This window comes from Arvicanthis niloticus, chromosome 2 (assembly GCF_011762505.2).
Source record: "Arvicanthis niloticus isolate mArvNil1 chromosome 2, mArvNil1.pat.X, whole genome shotgun sequence".
Taxonomy (NCBI): Eukaryota; Metazoa; Chordata; class Mammalia; order Rodentia; family Muridae; genus Arvicanthis; species Arvicanthis niloticus.
In genome coordinates, this window is record NC_047659.1 from 78,986,880 (window position 1) to 79,010,507 (window position 23,628).

A 23,628-nucleotide genomic window follows, 5' to 3' on the forward strand; every position below is an offset into this window, starting at 1 on the left:
GAGGATGACATCTGAGGTTGTTTTCTAACCTAGACATTCACACACAGTCTAATTCAAGTTATACTATGTAAATAACTCCAAACTAACATGGAAATGATAGCCCAAAATAAAAATAGGAATTAATTCTGAATAATTAAGTCATAGGAAAATAGAAGTGATAAATTTGTTAGTAGATACAAAATATAGAAAAAAAAAAGATATAGTATAACCTGCCACCAGAACTTTTATAATGTCAACTTTTTTTTCCTGGTAGCTTCAGATTAAAAATTAAATTAAATTAAAAACCAAGGTCACTACTGAAAAATACTATGTTCCTTGTCTAGTGCCACATGGTTTCCAAGTTTACCTTGGGACAATGACAATCTCCTATATATACATCATAGTCTATGCTTTTATTTGTGTTTATATATAGAAACATTATTGTGTTGTTTTAAAAACACGCTTAGTCAATTTTTTTTTTCAGAAGCTAAAGATAGAAGATTGAGACTTACTTCCATGTTGACTAGAGACCTATAGAGAAAACCAGAATTTTAGGTCTGTCAGAAAAAAAATAATGAAGATAAAATTTTATGTTATATACCAAAGCTCAAAAACATGACCTTCAGTCCCACATAGCCTAACTTCAACCCGACACATTTCACATCATGAATGGCTAAGTGTCATTTCCTAAACTACAAAGGTTTCTGGTGTTTCTCAGACTCAAAGTGTTATCTCAGTGCCCAAAGCTCTGGGACTTTCCTGACTGGCATGGTAGAATCTGAGGCAGAACAGAGCATAGGTGAACCAGGCCTCTGACAGTCTGAGTGCTGCCCTTGTGAAACGGCAAAAAAAAAAAAAAAAAAAAAAAAAAAAAAAAAAAAATCCAACCCTTAAGATCAGTGAAGTCCATGTATAAACCTGCAACTCACCAGAGGCAGGGCATAAATTTAGATAGGAAGATCAAGACTTTAGTTCCAGTGGGATGGTGGGCGGGCACAGGCAGAACAGATACCCATGAGCCTCCAGCCCTGCTGAGCTCTAACTGGGGGCTACTGGACTTTAGTGAACGTATAGACATGTGAGATCAGCAATCCACTTGATTAAAGAACCAACATTCTCCTCCCGAAAGTAACAATTTTTGGCTCTTGAAGGCTTCCATCCAGCCCTTTCTTTCACATCAAGACTAAATGGAAGGATAGTTTCCCATTTCTGTCTTCTCAGTTTCTCTCCTTCTTCCTATGAGGTGACAGTCAACATGTCACCTTCATCCAGTGCTAATGACCAAAGTAATGACTGTCAACATGTAACCTCATCCTTTTCTATCCTTTCTGGGTGGTGGGCAAGTGACCATGTGACCATCCCATTGGCATAGGCATGGAAAAGCAGTAACAATTGTGACAAAACAAACAAACAACACTACTCAGCAGACCTTACTGTGGGTCTGGCACATGGAAGCTTACCTGAGAGAGAGGCATGCAGATGAAAATGGCTTACAGAGGGGTTAGAGAAGTCGATAGTTTTTTTAAAAAAAAGAAAAGAAAACAGAAGTCCTGAGAGCATAGTAAAGCGCTTCAGCTGCCATAACCCTACCACAATTGTGTCAGCTTAGCTGGGTCAATTAGCTGCCTACTCTGTCTTCCTCTGTTGTTAATAATGGGCAATATCCTCTCCCCCGAACGAATGAAAATGAGGGATCTGTGGTTATAGTAAGCTATCATTAAAAGCACATGAATTCCTAAAAGCCTCTGAAAATAAATTAGTCTTCACATTACCATCTGCAACCATTTCACCTTAGCCAGTGATCCCATTAGCCCCTGTGCACTCTAAATAGGAGTGGGCTTGGATATTACTTAAGGAGAGATCTCCAAGGGCAGTCAAGTGGTTGCAGAGATCATAATGAGAAATTCCAAAGGTGGCATCATTACTCTCGCATCGCTCCAGAGTCTGGACCCCGTGCTCTGAGCCAGTTCTCAAAAGTGAAGATACATCCTACAGCGTAACCATCATGATTTCAGGATGACTGACAAGAAGACAGGAGCCAGCACAGGTAGAGGCCAGCAGGAACTACCTCAGTCCTCTCTACAGATCTCTGCTCCCTACTGAACCTCGATAGGTTGGATCGATCAGCTGTATCATATTTTTGAGCACCTTGCTTTCTCTGGGGTATTGATTGGATGGTGACCCCCTCAACGTTCTTTTCCTTCGAGAACTTTCAGAATGCGACCTCATTTAGTAATAGTCATTACCAGATTAGGGTGAGTACCTTAACCCAACATGACTAAGAAGAAAAAAGGACACTGGGATAGAGATTCACAAAAACAGCCCTGTGTTACACAAAGGTAGAGTGTTGTGAGTCATATATCAGCCAAAGCATGCTAAGAATTGCTGGCCACAGCGTGAGCTCAAAAGTAGACACAGTCAGTCCCCTGCCTGAGCTCCTGAAGAGGAAATAACCCCATGGACATCTTCATTTCAGATTTTGAGTCTCCTAAAGTGAACTTGTTCACAGCTATTCGATGACAGTGTTTGTTGCATTTTCTTATCCTGATCCTAGAGGAAAGACACACACACACACACACACACACACACACACACACACACACACACCATCTGGATATGGAAACTAATACATTTGGCTTCTATGTTGCCACATTCTTGAACCTCATACATTTTCTAATCACTAATCCTGGACCTTAAATGATGGAGGGTCTTTAGGCTTATTCTAAGAATCTTTTACTCACACTGGCCATCTCTAGGTGGTCTCTTTATACCTGGACACTGGGGACTTCTACACTTTCATTACTGTAGAGATTTGTGTTTATAGCCATCACATTTGAGACGTCTCCCTCAGCCAAGCTTCCATCTGACAGGTGCACAGTGAGATCTTCTGAGTGGTGTTTCCTATAATCTTTGTTTTTGTTTTTCCCATCATAAGTCTGATACTTTCCATATTTTCACCAATGGAATTATAACTCTTCACCACCTAGAAAGGGTAGAGTATTGCCAAGGATGTAACTTCTTATTTGACTTTATCTCTTCACTTTCTCCAAGCACCTGAAACACATGCACACAAAAGCATACAAAATCACAAATTACCTTTCTCCCAGTCTCATATATTTCGCCCCTCTCTCTGTTTCTGTCTTTCTCTGTCTCTCTGTCTCTCTCTTTCTCACTCTATGTCTGTCTCTCTGTCTCTGTCTCTCTGTCTTTCTCTGTCTCTCTGTCTCCCCCCAACCCCGTGTGTGTGTGTGTGTGTGTGTGTGTGTGTCCCATGCGTTCTGTTTGTCATAACAAAATACATGACATTTTGAAGAATACAGAATTCTTTGACTCTGAGTTTTGGAGATTGAAAGTCCAAAGGGACTCTAATGAAACAAAACCCCTGACAGCTGCATCACTTTGCAGCAGATGCCATCCTGGTGGGAGTCAATGAGTAAAGGTGAGATTTCATTGGAAAGCAGGAAACCAGAGTTGAAGAGGGGCCAGGTTTAACCTCTACCAACCCTCACCTCTTTAAGGTCCCACCCCATGTCAGCTCTGCCACACAGGAGACCAAACTTCCAATAAATGGCTCTTTGGGGGACACATGGTCACAGCAGTGTATATATGAGCTTTCTCTAAGACTGGGTTAAGAAAGTGTTTTCTTTGACAATAGAGATAAAAGATTTTGGTTTTATGAACCATGTTTGTCACAACTTCTCAAGTCTGCATTTGTAGAATAAAAGCAGCTACATAAAAAGCACAGACCAGTGAACATGGATTTGACCCACACACTAAAGTTTGTTGACCCCTGCTCCAAAGGAACATCCTCTCACTAGAGGAGCCTATTACACCAGCCAGAAACCTGAACTTAATGTCCTTCCTCCACCACTCCCCCTCCATGTCCCCAGTCCTGCAAACTTTATTTTCTAAATAACTCTGACCCATCTACTCCTCCACAATTTCTTAACCTTCTTCTGCCTGGACAAAGAATCAGTCTTCTAGAAGACTTGTCTCATCATTCCACTTCCAGGCCTCCCCCAGTTTTCTATACCCACAGCAGAGGGGCCTTCTCAACTAGCATAGAAGTCGTGTGTCATGCCTGTGGCCTGGCATTGTCCCTGTCCCCTTACTGAGCCAACCGTCTCAGCCTCTTCATCCCTCTCCCCCCATTGCCACCATAGGTTGCTTTCTCATTGCTGCTGCAAGCCTAATCATCCTGCTCCTTTTCTTCACCTTTTAGCACAGCTTGCCTTTGCACATCCTCTTCCTACTTCCCCACAATTTCCAATTCCCCTTTTCACTATTAAACATAGATTGTCTTTCTGACCCAGCTTAGGCACCTTTCCTTAGAGAACACTTCCAAGACCTCTTCCCTAGACCACACCCCTCAGTATAAACTCTTCCCTTTGTGCATGCTCTTTGCACTAGGGCCAGAAGTCATGGTAATTTAGCTATTGGCTTTTTTAGACAGACTGGAAGCTTCCTAAAAGTAGGGAGTTTGGTTTCCTTTCTACTTCTCTGACTCCCCACTACTAGGCGGAGCAAAAATGTTGGGCAGATAGATGCAAGATGGCTAGGAATTGTGATGGCTAGTCTCGGTTGTCAACATGACTACATCTGGAATGAACTACAATTCAGAAATGGAGGGCTCACCTGTGACTTGGATATTGAAGCTGAAAGAAACACACCTTTAATCCAGACCTTGAGGCACACCTTTAATCTGGGCCACACCTTCTGCTGGAAGCCTATATAAGGACAACAAAAGAAGAAAAGAATTGTTTATCCTTTGACTGCTTAAACTTTGCCTGCATATTCATTGGAGTCTACTTCTTTGAGATTCCAGTTTATATAGAAGACCAGCTGAGACACCCAGCCTCGTGGGACTGAGCAACTACTAGATCCTTGAACTTTCCATTCACAGCTGCCCATTGTTGGATTAATTGGACTGCAGCTTGTAAGACATTCCAATAAATTCCAGATAGATCGGTAGATAGATAGATAGATAGATAGATAGATAGATAGATAGATAGGCACATAGATTCATTCCATAAGCTCCATGACTTAGAAGCCTGACTACTACAGGAATCTTGGGATGATGGAGACACAGCCTCCCCTCACTTCTGCTGTAAATGTGATTTTCCATCCATCTCTATTTCGTGTATTGAAATTCCACAAGGACTGGTGTTTTTAGACTAGATGTAATGGCATCTGACTTTAGAGATTTATTTATTCATTTATTTCTCTATTTAGTTTTTCAAGTTAGGGTTTCTCTTAGTAGCTCTGGCTTTCCTAGAACTCGCTCTGTAGACAAGGGGGACCTCAAACACACAGAGCTCTGCCTGTCTCTGCCTCCCAAGTGCTGGAATTAAAGGCGTGCACCACTACATACCCTAGAACTTTGTATTTGTAAGAATAGTTTAGGATGTTGTTGAATAAGCCTGTAATCCCTCAGCAGGGTTTCCACAGATAAAAGCCAACGTGTCAGTTGTCAGGCACCTGTGTAGGAGTGGCTTTCCTACATGCCGTAGTGAGACCTGCTACTTAGAAAAACTTTCGCACTTTGCTCAGATGGTGATGGTATAACATTTTAAACTGTGGTTATTTTTTAACCCATGTTTGAATTTTTAGAGATAAGGCATCTTGGATGGGGCATATGACTAAGTCAGCATAGTGTTTGCTGTGCATACATGAAGACCCACAAAGGAAGGCCAGCCATGGGGGTCCAGCACTCATAATCCCAAGGCTACAGAGACAGAAAGAGACCCTGAGCCTATCTGACCAGCCAGCTCATCCTATTTGGGAGCTCCAGACCAATGAAGGATCAAGCCTTCATCCAGCCAGAAATCTTACGGATAGGACTTGAAGAACCACACAATAAGTTGACATCAGGCCTCTGTGCACACATACAGATATGTGTGTGCACCTACACAATACATTTTCTTTGCCCATGTGAAAGCACACACACACACACACACACACACACACACACACACACGGCAGCTGCCATACTATTTCATTTCTCAAGATTAAAGAAAGCATCACAGAAATTGTCCTATTCTGCTGTAGAGGTCCATGTCTTCTTACTGGACACTCAATAGCATCAGGCAGTTGCAAGTGTACAGCATTATTTTTAAAAGTACTCACAGAGTCACTAGAAATAATAGCCATCATCTGTCCCTGATCAGCTAATCTGTCCACTGTGCTTGCTTCAAAATGTCTATTTTCATTGTAATGATGAAATTAAATGCCTATCCTCATTAGATCTTGGAATCACATCAAAATTATGTGTGTTGAGCCTGACGGAGTGGCAAATTCTATTTGAGTTCATTTCTTCTATGTTAAATGTTATACATATGGTGTTTTTAAGACAGACTGTTTTTATATATTTGGAAGGTTGCATAGTGTCCAAAAAAGAGCTTTGAATAGGAACTTGGAGAATCAGCCTCTACCCCTGCCTCTGCCATTAACAAGACTACCGGCTCTATGGTTAACTTTTCTGCATCTGCTCTTCACCCAGAATAATGAGAGTATCAGTGCACTCCCTGCAACCTGGAAGAATCGTTATGAAATTCCAGAAAAATAATGTGTGGGAAAGACCTGAAATAGCACTGGGAAAGTTACAGTGCTAGGCAAAGACGAGGAGTAATTATTGCTAGAGTTATTTGTCATGATCTGCCTCAGCCTGTGTGTACTGCTCTAACAAAATGGCTGTAATTGGGTGGCTTATAAACAACAGGAATGTATTTCTCCAGTTCTATAGGCTGGAAAGTCCAAGGTCAAAGTGTGGTGTGTGTGTGTGTGTGTGTGTGTGTGTGTGTGTGTGTGTGTGCGCGCGCGCGTGTGTGTGTATGTATGTCTGTGTGTCTGTGTCTCTCTGTGTGTGTTAATGGTCATAATTACAAAAGAGGAGGTCACAAGTTGGAGAGGGGACACTTGAGGAGTTGAAGGGGGAAAGAAAAAAGTGGGAATAATGTAAATACGGTACTTCTGCTTGAAATTATATATATATGTATATATGTGTGTATATATATACACATATATACATATATACATATATATATGAGAAATTGTCAGCTTCTAGATGGAAGAAGCAGAAGTAATTTTTTGGATGTTTTAAACAATGTCATACTTAGCTTCAGTTGTTAATCTGACTCAAACTCACAGTCACCTGGGAGGAAGGAATCTCATCTGAAGGACTGCCTCCATGATACTCAATTGTGGGCAGTTTTCTTGATTGCTAGCTGATACAGGAGGCTCGGCCTATAGCACTATTTTTAGGCAGGTGGGCCTGGCTGTGTAGAACAGCTGGCTGAGCATGAGCCTGAAGCAAACCAGTAGGCAGTGCTCCTTCATGGTCTATACTTCGGTTCCTGTTTCCAGGTTCCTGCTTTGAATTCCTGCCTTGACTTTCCTGTAAGCTCAAACACTTACTTCCTAGAGTGGCTTTTTGTTACGCTGTTTACCACAGCAACAGAAAAGCCATCTAGAACATATATGGAGCATGGATGGATTATATACATAGAGAAAAAACATTTTAAAAACGTTATCATTTATTGGTTTATAAACGCAGACTTTTTTCATATAATTACTTAAAAATGAGGTTGAAAACATGGCTGGCTTCCTGTTCTTTTCCGTAGCCTTCTACGTTCTGTAGGTGGGATGAGGTTGCTTCCTCAGGATACAGTGACAAGCAATCTTTAGAAAGCTGGGGGTTCCTCCTGCTCTCCATCCTGACACCATGGGTCACTTATGAAGTGCCACTTATGTCAGAACAAAGGGAGAAAAGGGCTGGTCTCATATTTTATGGATATTTGGGTTCTGGTTTAAGAAAAGGTTCTAAGAAATATTTTTAAAAAGAGCCGGTCATTGTATGTCCAGAATGTATTTATAACGCGGCATATGTGGGACGGGAGATGATGCTCACAGCATTGAACATTGTTCCTTTGAAATTTTTGTATCAGTTAAGACAGAGGTTGGGCATTTCCAAAATTAATTTTCTCCTTCCTCTTGATAAAATTACATTTAAAAGGTTTTTTGGTTTTCTATATTTAAAAATCTGAAAAAAAAATAGGTAGAAAAAAGTAAATATCCATAACAACCTCCTCACACCTACATGCATGTCCCAGAACTTGAAATCATATGATGTGAGTGACTGGATCATAGTCTGCCATGGCCCCTATCATCTCCTGAAGCACAGATGAAAGGACTCCTTGAGGTTCCTGCACAGGAAACACAGAAGAGTTTTAATATTACAAAGCTTGTTTGAGATAATCTAGTCCTGGGATAAGGAAATGGGTTTCCATCTCAGATGTCACTTACAGTGTATTGATTGAGTTGCCTGGATGACTGGACTACCAGAGATGGAAAAGGCACATCCATGCTTAACAGAGTAGTGTGTTATAATGGAGCCCAGAGTCTGGGCTGTCCATGGAAAGGGAACATGATAATAAGCGAGTCAAGAATTTGCTGTCCCAGCTGTCTTGCAACTTGTGGATCTGCAAGAGAGATGCAAGATGCAGATAGTTGCAACTGATTCCAGAGTCTGATGGCTCTCAGCTGTGCCACTGCCAGTGGCCCACCAAGCTGATAAGACATAGGTTCACTCCCCACCCCTCTCATGCTGCGCCTCCTGGGAATCTGTTTGGATTACATACACACCAGACCTGTGGAGGCCATGGAACAATAGACACTCTTCAGTTATAACCATCTGAGATCCTGTTTCTCTAGGCCAGTTTTCTTCTCTCGAGTACGCATTTGGGAGAACAGGGCTCCTGATGGGTTTGGGAAAAGAAATTATTTTGAATAGAAAATTTGATTAAATCATCTTAACTTGATTGTCGATTTTCGAAGGCAAGTTTCCCACTTGTTTGTTTTAACTTCAGCTGCCAATCAAGCAAGGTTTTATCTTTGTAGGTCGCAGGCCTGAGACCCAGCCCTTTATCCCATTTATATATCTTTTATATCCCTCCAATCTTCTTTTCCACGTGCTGACAGTTAGTAACAGTTATGTCTTCTTGGTTTTCAGATGAAGACAAACTTTTTAAAGATGAGAAACAAATCAACCAAGGAAAGAACATCAGTAACATTTCTACTTGGGGTGCTGAAATTCTTAATGATAGTAACAGATTCCATACATAAAAAGCATGAAGTCTAAGTCATGTCTCAAAATATTTTTCCAAATTTTGCAGCTTAAATAATCTCAAGTCCTGTTTCATATTCTGGGCTCTGAGATAGCTGTGGCACTCGAAAAGACTAGCCTCCACTCAAGACAGCCATGGCAGAGACAATGTCTTCAAGGGAAACCAGCACATCTGAAGAGAAAGGAGAAAATTGCTTTAGATAAAGAGACTTTCTTGGGCCAATGAGATGGTTCAGCTGGAACGGGCTCTTGCTGCGCCAGTCTGGCAACCTGGATTCCATCCCTGGAATCCATGTAAGGATGGAAAGAGAAAACAGACTCCATAAAGCAGTCCTCTGAGCTCCACACATGTGCTGTGACATACACCTACACACATCCTGCACACATACTTGCTAATGATAATGATAACAATGACAGTAGTGACAAATCGAAGTATTGCCTACAAGGAGAAGTTTATGACCGATGGATTATGGAGCTCTGGGAGCACTGTACAAAGAACTCAGAGAAGGATGTAAAAGGAGGGGTCAGTTAGAGCAATGGATGAAAGGGACATTCAGGTATCAATGTATGAAAAAATATTTTTTTTCAGAGGTTTGTAAAATGACAGGTGTGAAGGGCAAGAGAATGAACCTCAGACTTCCCAGCAGAAATGTGAGCAAAGGGAGGTTTCAGCCCAACACCATCACCTCATATTTGGAAAACATGAACTCTCCAGCACTGCATCCTAGCGATCACCAAAGGTCACACACCGAACACACAGTTCTGTCTGATTTGCCAAAGAAAACACAGAATACTGGTAAAATTTGAATTGCATGCAATCCTGAAATAATATATACCCAGTGTGATACTTGATACATCATTTTATAGAAATATTATTCATTATTTGGCTGGCACTCAGATCTTACTGTGGGCCCTTCATTTTATCTGACAACCTTAGAGTTGGGAAAGGAAATGAAACAGAGTCTGTGTAGAAATGACCACATCTTATACTCCTGGTAGCTCATCAGGGCAGAGCCAGACCTGAGCCATATACCTGCCAAACTAACACCCTCTCTCTCTTTCCATTTGCCAGGTTGAAATTCTTTTCTTCTATCTATTCTTCATTTGTATTTCTTGGCCTTAAGATTTTTGTGGTGTCAAACACTCCCTCTCCACATATCCCTACCATTTTTTGACTTGGCCAGTCAATTTCAAATTCATTGTGACATTACCATTTCTCTCCTAGCAACCATATTCACACATTTTTGTGTACGAAGAGGGAATGCAATTGTTAGTTTCTAGAAACAGGGAGAAGAAATAACTTCCTCAGTCACATCCTCAAATCTACAACACTACCACTGCTGAAAGAATACGGCCCTAACAAACCAGAAACGAAATCACCAGTCATTAATATTGATGAAGCTGGGCATAGGTGCATGCTGCTGATCCCAGCACTTGAAGGGGAAGTCAGTCTAGCATCGTCAAGTTTATGGCCATCCTCAGTCATGTAGTGAGTTCAGAACCAAGCTGGGATACATTAGACTCTGACTCAGACAAATAAATAAATCAGGAGCTGGCAAGTGAGCTCACTCAGTAAAGGGCTTGCTGAGCAAGTGTGGTGAACTAAATCTGATCCCCAGAATTCAGACAAAAAGCTGAGCTGGGTACAGATACTCAAATGTATAACCCCACATCTGGAGAGACAGGGACAGGAGGGTCCCAGGGGCTGGCTGGTCAGCCACTATAGTCAAAATGCTGTACTCTGTGTTGTGAGAGACTTTGTCTAAAAAGGAAAAGATAATAATAAGACAGAGAGTGATATCACATATCAACCTCTGGCCTCTCATGCGCGCACACACACATGGACACATATACATACTGCCATCACCACCACCCACCCACCCACCAATGAATTTAAAAATAAGTACAAATCGCATATTTAAATGTGTTTAGATTTCCTATCCCTGGCTGATTATAGATATCCTCAGGTTGTCAGGAAAGCTGCCTCTTTTTATGAGCAGTGAATAAATACCAAAATTAAGTACTTAAAGTTGGCTTACAATACACCTCGGTGCAGAGCCAATAAATTAATAAAACGTGATACATTTTCAGATCCCTCGAGGGGAAATCCACAGCTAGCAAAGGAGACAAATTCACAGCAGCGTCACACAGCAGTGCAAGCTAATTTTCCCATCCCCTGTGTGGAAAAGCTTGGATGATTTTCCACTGCCAACCCCCACATTCATACTTCTTAAAATATATATATATATAGTTCTTAAAACATATCTCTTCGTTGAGATTTTCATGTTCTCTTTTTTTTTTTTCAATTGCTTTTGAAAAATGTCAACTTACAAACAAGAAGTGCAGATAGATGGCTTTTATCTTATTTAGTCAAGTATTTTCTGTGCATTCTGTAATCAGTGGGGTACACTTATCCTGATGTTGGGCAGGGAATTGCATACCCAACTCTTATTACCGTTCATAAATTATTGTTCCCATATGCACCATCCTGAAAATGGACCCCAGTGGACTTTCTCCGTGCTGTGTACTTCTGAGTTTGGTAGTATTGGGAATCTCACCAGAAATCCGGAAAAGGCCAATTAAAAGGCAAATTCTCTCTTCTCATTCTAATAACTCTGACCAAAGCAATGCAACATAAGAAGATAAAGGTGAATTATTTTCTACATTTTGCATAAATTTTAAAATATATTTTACTATGGAATGTAGCATAATATCCCCAGAGAGTTCTGTTTACAAATCATTTAAAGACACATGATGCACTTAGCTTGCTCTCATAATTATAATGACCTTGGGTATTGTTTTCATTGAAGTAATCCTGGTGGTTGAGGTTTGAGCCAGCATAGAATTAAATGGGAACATGGAAATTCTCCTATTTTTTAAGGTACAGATTAGACACTTGATATGGGCAAACAGTAATCAGGTCAAGGTTGAGCTCCCCACACCATTAAAAAAAAAAAATGTTGCTATATAGTTACTCATGGTCTGGAAGGCTTTACTTCAGGGAAGAGGGGCCACCACACAAAGACTCAGATAAGGGTCCAGGAGGGTGTGAAATCAATACTGACTTCTGTTTACTGAATTTCTGAACGTACCAGATTGAACAGGGTGCCAGTCCTGTCCTCCAGGGACTTCCAATTCAGCAAGACAGCTTTAAAGATACATCTAAAAGATGTTGCTGCCCAGAGGGTGCTGGATCCTTTAGTAAAATGGTTACACATCTTAGTCTCATTGTTTTTAAAACTTAAAGCACTGATTTAACTATCAGAAGAAACATTTTCATTTATTTCCTTTGCTCTATTTGTAAATGTTGTCCCTTAGTCAACCAAAGGATGGACGGGGTATGAGGACTATCCTGTACCTCACTGGTACAAATCGGCATAATTATGCTCTAATTGTATTTTGAGAGAAAAGTTTCATTTTAACAGGAAAGGTGATGTGTAGGAGGAGCTAAGGTGGGAGGAGTACTGAGAGGAAGAAAAGGAGTAAGAAGAGGAGAAGAAGAAGGAGAGGAGAAGCTAGGTGATGAAAGAGAGAAAGAGTGGGGAGACAGGGAGGCAGATATTAATGTATCTCCACCAGTCAAAGATAGTTGTTATATATAGGTTGGTCAGTGGGTTACACCTCCGATTGAACAATTCCAAACTTATAACGCTTATGATTAACATTATTTAAAAAAATGTATAAATGCAAAAAGGAAAAAGGGGCATGGGATAGGGGCTTTCTAAGGGGGGGAGAATGGGGAAAGGGGGTGGCATCTGAAGTGTAAATAAAATATCTAATAAAATAAAAAAAAATGTTGTCCCATTTTTTTCCCCACAAAGCTTTCTTTCTGAGGGGTTCTTTATTAAAACAGCTGCCACAAAGTAACGTTGTCACATAGTGATATACAATGAGTAGCTAAATAAAAAGAAATACTCTAGCTCAAAGAAAAGAAAGAAAGAAGGAAGGAAGAAAGGAAGGAACGGTCACTCTCAAAGAGGACAACAAACAAATCATTTAAAGACACAAGACTATTTTTCAACACTAGCAGTGAACCTTCCTCCTATCGACCTAAAAATATGTCATACTGGTGAGCAGTTTGTTTGTATGGATCTATTTTATCTTTATTAGATAGGTTGATGGAGCTTTTTGATGTTGCAAAAAACACAATATAGAATGAATCAAACATCATTTTCCCAGTCCTGCGTGCAGTTCAGGACTTGAGGCTTTTTACAATCCAGCCCACCAGCGGCCACACATTACTCAGTATTATTAACATTGTCTCCCACAAATTTCTCTCCCAGCCTAATACCTCATTCTGATTAATGGACTAGTAGCAGGGACTGCTTTCATAAAAAAAAAAAATCTGTTTTGCTTAGAGTATCTATTTAGTTTCAACAAAACAAATAGTCACACATATTAAGGAATATAGTGTTTTAGGAACAAAGAAAGCAGCCAAGATTACAGGAAAGTTAACTGTTCCCTGGGGAGAAACCCTAGTGCTCAAACTGTTTCATCAGCAACAACTCGGAAATTGTTTTAATGGTGTTTTGAACATCTTATTCTTGTAAAAATAACGACTATGCTCACAACACACAGTGGATGAAATCTAGGCTACAAGTTGGGCAAGCTGGCATTTACGGGTTAAAGCTATTTCTATATGGTCTGTTACAGTCAGTAAAGGAAGGCACAGAAACAACCTACGGCCTTTGTACTGTTGACTACAAACACTTTGATTCCAGAGTCAGTTACCTTCTTGTCCTAAATTACTGGGCAAACCCCACACCATAAAGCCTATTTAATAGCAGCGGACAAGAAATCACACAGGAAGCATAAGGGAAGCCCTCTATTTATGTAAGAACAAATCTGTGCCTACGGAGCTGGCTTTTTCTTCCCAAATGAAAACACATTATCCCTTTTTTTCTGTTCTGATTATCTAGGCCTCCTCCCTTTACAAATGGAATCCCCCCCCCCCCCGCCCCCAATATTCGGGATGATGCAGTTTCCTTACATTCTAGAATCTACTTCAGCCTCTCCCTGTGCGAATTGTAGGGAGCCACACGGAGAGACTACATGACTTTTTGATTTTTAAATAGTGCTGAGAGTGTAGGGTATCACAAATTTCTGATTTTAATATTAACCTGACAGTAGCTACTGTGCAATTTATGATTATTTTAGTGTGAGAGAGAAGCCTTCTTATAAACTTAAAAAGTAAAACTAAATTATCTCCATTCGATGCAGGCTAGCACCAGTAGACTACCTTGAAGAAACTTCGAGATTGTCAGAGCATGGAATTTCATCTCTCTGTCCCTCTATCCCTCTGTCCCTCTGTCCCTCTGTCCCTCTCCCTCTGTTCCCACCTCTCTCTCTCTCTCTCTCTCTCTCTCTCTCTCTCTCTCTCTCTCTCTCTCTCTCTCTCTCTCTCTCTCTCTCACACATACACACACACACACACACACACACACACACTTATGCTATGCTCCTCGGGTCGTAAGTCTGAGGCACCACCATCGCGGAATGTGAGTCTCTCCTTCTGTAGTCTAAACTACCAACTGCGATTCTTCCCTGGGATGTTTTGCTTTGCCTTTGGTAAAGCCTGTTTGAACTGGTCTGTGTTTGGAGGCAGTTCTTTGGTAAGACGTGTGGTTATTTATGTACGAGAAAGTAAATCGGTATCTCTTAATTTAATTAGAAAGTGGTCTGAAAAGAGACTTTTTTTTTAAATCAACGAAAACAGAAATCTTTGGGTAAAGGAGGAAAGAAGGAGAAAGGGTTCAAATACAAAGCTGATTGTTTGCAGAGAGCCTGCCGCTCCTTTTGTGCCTAACTGAACCATGCCAGGATCCCTCTTGAATCTCTACAAGAATACAGTTTCAGATCATCTGCATTCAGGGCCAGAGTCATGGCCCTGGAACCGATAATTGCCTCTGACAGGATTTAATTACCTTCTCTAGGACCTTTTCTGTGTTTGATTGGAGACCACCCCCTGCCTCCGATCAAATCAGACAGTAATAACACGCTGAAGCGCAGCAGCCAATCACGAGTCAAGTCTGAACAGTGACCTTGCTGAGCCGAAGCTGATTGGTGGTGTCAGCCTTGTCAACGGTGTCAGTGAACCATCAGACAAGAGCGAGCGAGGGGGGAGCGCAGGAGAGCCTGGGAGATAAGAGACCCGCATTAACGCTAATGGAGGCTGTCAGCATTCAAGGCTCCAGGCCTCCTTGCTAGCGGCCTTGCACAAAAACAAAAATATGGGAGAACTCACACAAGTCTAAAATATTCAGAGAAGGAACGAACACGTTCGTTTTTCCAGCGTGGGGAAATCTATTCAAGGTATAATTCACATGCAATTCAGATAAAATGACAGATACAGGCATAGTGTGTGACAGAATAATTTTTATGAAAAGAAAAAGGTCCCACAGAACAACTAGATGCACTGGGGGCTGCTAGGGACTGGGGCACGGTGGGAGAAAGGATGGGTCTTTTACATTTATAACTATAGGACTGAGAGACATGGGTGTGTAAGAGGCATTACAAAATTCTGCTTTTAATACCAAGCTGACTTAGTTGCTGCATTATTTATGACTGTTTTAGTGTGAGATATAAGCCTACGCATGATCTTAAGGAGAATGAATACATTCATTAAACAGCCAATTTTTATGTATCTATCGTTTTAAAATTGTTTATAGTAATGCATAATTTTAATGATTTGTATACATGTATATATCTCCACCAAGACATAAAACTTGGCCCATCTCTGTTCCTTTTGTAAATCTGGTTATTCCCAGAAAAACAACGTCAAGACATTGTGAACTCAAATAAGCAGAAAATGTTACCAAGCAGCTGAGCCTTGGAGGAAGACATTGTGTTATTAGGTCTGGACTAATTTAGAGTTTAATTTATTCATTACATTTTTCTATAAGCTAAGTAATCTTCCTTGTTCCATTTACTTTGTTTATGACTCATTTACCTCCTTACAAGAACAGCAAGAACTATGAAAACAAACTTACAGAAGCTTGTTGGGTTTTTCTTAAAGACACATCTTCAGCTACATTTAGTAGAAATAAAATATTTACTACTTGTATGCAACGTATTTTTTTATATAAATCTTTTAAGAAAGTTTAGCCCTGTCTAATTCTCTCAAAAGAAAGAGGGTTTTTATGACTCTGTACTGTAACCAAATGCTCTATTACTTTTAAAAATAACGTCAGCTCCCACAAGTGTACGGCCAGCTCCTCTGAAGTCTACACTGAGAGATTCTTTGCACCATTTCCTGCTCGGTGGTGGCACCTCCATGGAAACAGCCACTGTGGAAGATTAGGGATTTTTTTTATTCCTCTTTTATTTTTATCTACCTGCTCACCAAGAAAGGCATATTTAAATAAAGAATTTCCTTCACATTTACGATTCTTCTCTGTGATATTCATGAATGTAGAAGACGGTTTAATTAATGTATAAATAAATCATGGTTTTATATTGGATGCAAGTGTGCAACCAATTTGGTAAGATGAGATAGTTATTTTGACTTTTGAGAGATTTTTTTTTAAACAGGTTAGAGGAATACAGCACCACCTTGAAATTGTTCTTCCTTTTGCTGAGTCTTAAGACTAAAACACGACATCTAGGGGGGAAATATCATGCACAGGAAATCAGAAACTTTAGAGTCTAGTTCCGGCTTAGCCGTTGTCAAACTGTCCACATTGGGTCAAACTGCTTTGTTTACATGAGTGTTGGTATTCTCGGCTTTTTATAAATCGCAATTAGAATGAGGTTACCCAAAGAACTGAAAGTTTGTACAATGCAAGTAGCATCACCATGGCAACGTGCTAACAGTTGTGACTCTCAGGAAGTGTTGGTTGTGAGCTGCTGGGCTCTGCTGCATCAGACCCATCATATCGCACACTCACAGACCACTGCTCAGACCCAAACACACTTGACCGGTATAGGAAAGTAGATAACACCTGTCACTATTGCTGTCATCACTAGGACCAAACGCACCGGATCCCTCAGCTTTTTCCGATCCCAGCTTTTTGCCACTTGGAATCAATACGTTGTACTCAGACAAGAGCTGAAGTGTTACTGAAACAGCATGACAAACTTTTCATTTCTAGACCCCAGAGACACCCTGTCATCTTAGCCATAGGACACGGGACAAACACTTTCTAGAGACAGGGTTAAGCACAATCTAACTCACGTGTGATGATAGTAATCTATTTCTGATTTATGTTATCATAATACATTTCAAGTCATAGTCACTTTGGGCCAGCATCTTCAACTCCCAAATATGTAGAACTCTGAAAATAAGGACAAATAGGAACTACTTTCAAAGTGTCAAAGAGAGCCGAACACACAAGTGTGCATACATCTCCATGCCAGAAGGATTTGATGTCTCAAAGCAGCTGATCAAGAACACTTCCTTTCAATAGAGGATTTTACACTTTCCAAAGACAATCTGCCCTTATCGTGAAGAGACACCTTTGGCTGCCACATCTTTAGACAGCTCAGAGCACACTGACCTCTACATAAGGCAAGGAATGATGCCAGGACCATAGTTTCTTTTGTTTCTTTAATGAGAGCACTGCCCTTGTCTTGCCTTCAGGGCTGAATGCTAAAACTCATCTGGCTCCACCCACTTTAGTCCTCATTTGCTTATTCTGTGCACTTTAAGATGCTTTCCTGGAGACAACATAGCCTGTGCTCATCCTCATGGTTTATATTTTTAAATGGACATTTCACAATCAAAACCCTTATGTGCATGTGTGTGGTGTGTTTGTGTACATGTACATGCTCTTGTTAATAACTGAAAATCAATGATGGTGTTGACTATTATTTTTTCCAAATGGAAGACAGAAGACAAACCAGTCTTTTTGTCAGTCGTCTTATAAAGCAGACAATCAAACCTCCTGTGTGGTACTCAGTTATGCTTCTGCCTTTTAGTTAGGGAAATGATAAAACAAAATGCTTTTTGGTCCCATCAAAATTGAATATACTACCAAAAACCTGGTCGATTAGAGAGAAACCCTGTTCCCAATCCCTGTTGCTGTTCATAATGATCGTTGCATAACCTAAGTTGCACAACAGAGTGATTCTAATTGCAAATTCAATCACTCTTTGACTGCAGCTCAGAAATCAATTCTCAGTAAAATATGACACTCAGTCACTCAAAACAATAGAATAGTCAATATTTCACCATCAGCAGCCTAGTTAGGACCTATTTCAATACAATAAAAATTCAGGTCTTTGACTGTGCCAGGCAAATCTTCTGTTCTTTGTAACCCTGCCGAACATCCCCAGTAATCAAAATCATGATGGAGAGTTAAATAAAATCATGAGGATGCCAAGACTTATAGGGAGAATTTCATTCAAACACCTCTGAGCTCAGACTCCGAGCTCTCCTTTAATTTGTATTGATTGTTCAGTTCTCTTGTATCCTTGTGGCTTGGCAATTTAAATTTAGACATAGCTCATTGAAGTGTGAGGGAGAGTAATATGGACTGGAGGGGGGGTGGGAGAGACAGAAAAGCCATGTGTTCAATCAGACAGACTAGAATCTGGGCAGAGATTATGGAATCCTGGTTGGCTGAAGAAAAAAAAAGAAGAAGAAGTTGCAACTCTGTTTTCCAACAAAAACTCCACTGGCATCACTTTTCTCTACCTGCAAAAGAGAAAGGGTAGAAGTCAGATGGGAAATTAGACATCAACCCTAGGAGCTGGGGAAGTGAGTCAGTGAGTAAGAGTGGGACCTGGGAGCTGAGGATCTGTGTTTGAATCCCCAGTACCAACAGAAAGGGCCAGCATAGCTGCATGGCCCTGCAATCCCAGCATCCTCCTGCAGGGTGAGAGTAGTGAGGGGCAGAGATATATGGATCCTAAGAACTTGCTGGGCCTAGCCAGAAACTAAAACACACACACACACACACACACACACACACACACCTCAAAACAACATCATCAACACAAAAGACTACTTTTAGAACAAAAGTGTACTTTGGGTTCACTGTGAGAGATTTTGTCTCAAGCCAATAAGATGATGAGAGCTCTCAGGGGAGGCTCCCCGGCAGCCTCAGTGCAAACTCACAGCCACAGCCATCCTGCATGCCCACTGATTTGCTCTTAACATGGGGACACAAAGAAAGAAAACCTATGTAGAAAACTGGTGCACAGATAGTCTTGAGGCATTGAATGTTTCTAACATTGACATTCCTTGAACTGATTTTCATTTCTTACTTATTGGTTCAATCATGGTGTCTAACTAAGGAAAATCTCCACTTTTTCTCAGCCCTGGCCCTTTAAGGTATTAAGACATGGATCACACATTTCAGGTTGAACTTTCTCCGTCACTGTCACTTACAACATATCCAAGGCTTATATCCTTTAGTCACAGAAGTGTTGTAATTATTGTAACAAATTTAGGGTTTGCCAGTATGCTTGCTGAGAGGTGTATCTAGAAAGAATCCATCCAATTAACTGCACTGTTTATTTACTTTCAGATACACAATTTAAAGGACCTGCATACAAAAGCCTCAGAAATGCTTCCAAAATGAAAAACTCCAGTCAAGTGATTACTTAGCTGGCAAAATGGATATTTCAAGTTGCATAGACAGCTAATTGTGGCCTGCCTCGGGAATGACAGGTCTATAATTTTTAGTTTTGTGTGCATTGAAAGCCAGTCACCTTGACACTCAGTAGTCCATTATCCACCGGCCACCAACCATATGATGATGATCAAGGAATGACAGGCACTTTCCATTATGGGTGATGAAACACTGTGTTTTATTTGGATAAAGCTGCCCTAAGAAAAGAGAGCCAGGTGCCTACCCCTCCCCAGGAGCAACAAGCATCCTGGAACACCTTTAGTTACAAAAGAGCGAATTCTTTGTCCTGCATAATAACAACCTTCAGTTACTCTGGGTGTTGGTTGCCAACATCCGTTAACATGTCAGGATCCAGGCCTTTTAAATATAAATTTTGCCTCTTACTGTCAAGAACTCTCTCCTATTAAATTATATTATGTTGGAACTGAAAACCTGCTTAAAGCCTGTGCTCCAGGGGAAGTTTAACGTATTCTTTGCTTGTGTATATTTATGTGTGGTGTGTGTATATGTGAGTGTGTCCATATACATATATATGCATATATGTAAAAATATATATGCTAGTGCATATGTATATGTTTGTATATATGGAGATCCATGTACATGTAGAGGCCAAGGATCAACACGAGGTGTCATCCTCTGTAAATATTCAACTATTCTCTCACTGAACACAGATTTCACCAGTGTGGCTAGGTAGTAGGCTCTGGGAATACATCTGTCTCCCCCTCTACAACATAGGAATTACAAGCTTTTGTCACCATGCCCTAAACAGCTTTTAAGATGGATTCTGGAGATCCGACAAGCACTTTACCAAAGAATCTCAGCTTCTACCTTAAAAAACAAACAAACACCCTCAAAGTTATCATTTTAATTGTTCCGAGTATTCATGAAGTAGTGGGATATGACTAAAGTAAGATGAAATCACAATGCAGTAGTTGATGTGTTGACTTGCTTCAGCTTTGAATGTTCAAATTATCTTATAGAGCCTCAAGTCATTACCCTAAAGAAGATGAGCCAGAAATTTCTTCTCTCCCTGCATTGGCAGCTTCTGCTTCTATATAACTAATTCAAGTTGTGGTTGTAAATTTTTCTTACCAAGAATGGAACACTAGCAATTTTGGGTTTTGTCCAGAAGAGAGGTGTGGATGCATCCAGCTGCAAACAATGCTACCCAACTTCAGTGTGCACAGAAAGGATGGCTACCCGTGTTGCCCAGCAGAAAACCGGAAGGCATGCTCTTCACGACTCTGTGTATCACAGTGCTACTGAGAACTGAGTTCTTGCTGTCTAGCGAGAGAAGGGCACTTCCTGCCCGTCATTGATTATCAAAGTCATTGTAGCAGCTCCAGCGCAAAAGTTTCTCCAAATTATCCCCACAAGAAGGAAGGGGAGAGTGAAAAGAGGCCTCTCTGGTTATTAGGAAGTAAAAATTCACCCAGAGTACTTATGGTGAACTAAGATATGGTGAACTAACAGCCACCATATCTTGGTTGTAGTTTCCGGAGCCCATGAGTGTCACCTTATATGGCAAAAGGAGTTGGCAGGTGTGATTCCACTAGAGATCTGGTGATGGACAGATTCTTCTGGAAATACCCCAAGCCCCTAAATAGAATGGTAAGTGTCCTGATAAGTGAGAAACAGTGGGAGACTGAGCACAGGAGAGAAGTGAAGGAGACAATTCTCAAACCAGGAGGCTTGCCTGACAGAAAGAAGGATTCAAGGGCTAAGAATGCAGGGAATTCCCAACACCCTATCTATCATAGGTGGCTACTACCAAGATGCCTTTTAATTGGAAAACAAAGGGGAGAAGCTTAGGCTGGAAAAGACAAAAACTCTGATTCCCCAAGCCCCACCCCCGCCTTAGTTGCCTAAAGGAACTGTGGTCCAGGCGCTCCACTCTAGTCTCCAGACGTATAAGAGAATAAGACTGCCTCTTTGGGGTGTTAAATTGCTTGTAATTTTTACAATGGAGGCACAGGAGAACTACAAGTCCTCAAGAACACACTTTTGCTTCAGATTGGCCAGCCACGTCAGTCCCATATCTATGTGCAAGAGAAGCTGGCATATAGGAAGAACATGATTGTATTAGACCTACGCTGATTTGTCTCTCCCAACCCTTACCAGGCTGAGCAGGCCGCTGGCCTGAGAGTCATTGACAGTAAGGAAGTCAGCCATATGAAAGCTCTAAAAAGTTTATAAACTCTGAGGTTGTTTCCATCTTGAGACATTTTTGAAACTGTATCCAGTTACACTTCTGCTCAGTGACTTGTCCTAAGTTTCTCAAAACTTAGGTGAGTAACAGTTCTGTTCTCTGTGATCTAACCATTGTCCGTCTTAACAACCTTTCTCCATGACTCTCTGAGAACACAGCCTTCCCAATCTTTTAGCATCTTTCTTCCTCAGCCGTCCCCTTACACATGTGTGGTTCATTGTCCATGAGAAGCAACCGCACTCATGCTCACTCTGCACTTTCCTACGGCCATTTCAAATAGCAGTTTCTCAACAGTATTTTCCCTGGTGTTTGGAGCCTTTTGTGGCAATCCTGGGAATATTCATTCAGTCCATTTTATGCAACACTCAACAGGCTGCAAACTACCTGCTTGGTAGTGTTTTATCGCTCAACTGAGGTGAAGCCTGCTTACAATGACAAGAAAACACCCTCAGAGAAAGGCCAAGCTGGGAAATGAGGTCAGCCCTGATGATGTGTGAGAAGCCAAATTCGAGCAAGGTGACACCATCTCCCACCTGATGTGCTGTGTGAGTACTGATGCCTCCCCTGCGTGAAGCCAAACTCTTGACTTCAGTCACCTCCCTTGACATAATTTTTATCACAATCCCTAACAGGAAAGCTAATATATTATATTAAAAATATTGGAAAAGAGCCATGTTAAGAGAATGTCCTAAGAAAAATGAAAAAGATGTTGAAGCGGGCTCTCTCCACCCTAAGTCAAAGCTCCCTGGGTCCTGATGACTATTCTTTGCAACAGGGCCAGACACAAAGTATTTGCCATAAAGACAATTACGTTTATTAAGCAATGGCAACATATCAGACACTTAACACTGTGCAAGTATGTGGCATGAACTGTTTGCCCATCAGACCACCAGATGCATCAAATCACTAACAGTATTTCTTGAAATTTGACCCATACTACTGACCTATCCCAGAATCACTCCTAGGATTTGTTTAAATAAAATTCTTTTCTGCTTTTTCTTTAGACAAATTCTTGATGTGTAGCCTGGCTGATCTAGAATTTGTAGTCTAGAACAGGCAGGCTTAGGACTCAGAGATTTGCCTCCCTCTGCTCCCCAAGTGCCAAGACTAAAGATGCCCCACCATGCCTGTTTTAATAATATTCTTGAGTTCCATCCTGGACCTACTGTTGGGATTTTCTTGAGGTAAAACTCTCACTCCAGTGATTTTAGGCAACAAAAGTTCAGTAATTGTTGTAATTATTGAAATAAAAAATAAATTATTCTGTTAAATTTTTTACCACCTAAGAATCATTTTGTTTTTATTTTCTTGAGTCTAGTATCTTCATGCCATCACACAGACACCCAGCCTTTCTTCTGTGTGCATTTAGCACAGGGATTTCACATATGCATCAGTGAGGTATGCCCAGGAATTCTGCATCTACTCTTCCATAAAACTGTGGAACTAACACATTGTACACAGCACAGGACAGTGGGCATTGGGGGATGTGTATTTCATCTAATTTCTTACAAATAATGAACAAATCCTATTGGTTTTAATGGTATTCTCAAGTCCACATTTTGACATAAATTATTTATTCTACTAATTTAATGGCAAACAGTCACCAAGGTGAACTTAAGGCAATAATTTCACAAGTATATTGGGTACAGGTTAATTATTTAGGTGCCTCGAACAGCCTTGCAATAATGAACTCTCCTGGGTAGAGCCCATAAAATACATTCCTCAGCTTAAAAAGGAAGAGAGGG

At 40.8% G+C, this 23,628-nt stretch overlaps 1 long non-coding RNA gene across 1 annotated transcript; it reads right to left on the minus strand.

Annotated features, from left to right (window-relative positions):
* Positions 1-7,565: 7,565 nt before the first annotated feature.
* Positions 7,566-15,218, minus strand: LOC143441176 (uncharacterized). Its single transcript, XR_013108404.1, has 3 exons — positions 15,025-15,218; positions 8,281-8,456; positions 7,566-8,180 (listed from the first exon to the last, which is right to left on the minus strand). It is a non-coding gene; the product is annotated as an uncharacterized LOC143441176 (long non-coding RNA).
* Between the last annotated feature and the right edge of the window lie 8,410 nt (positions 15,219-23,628).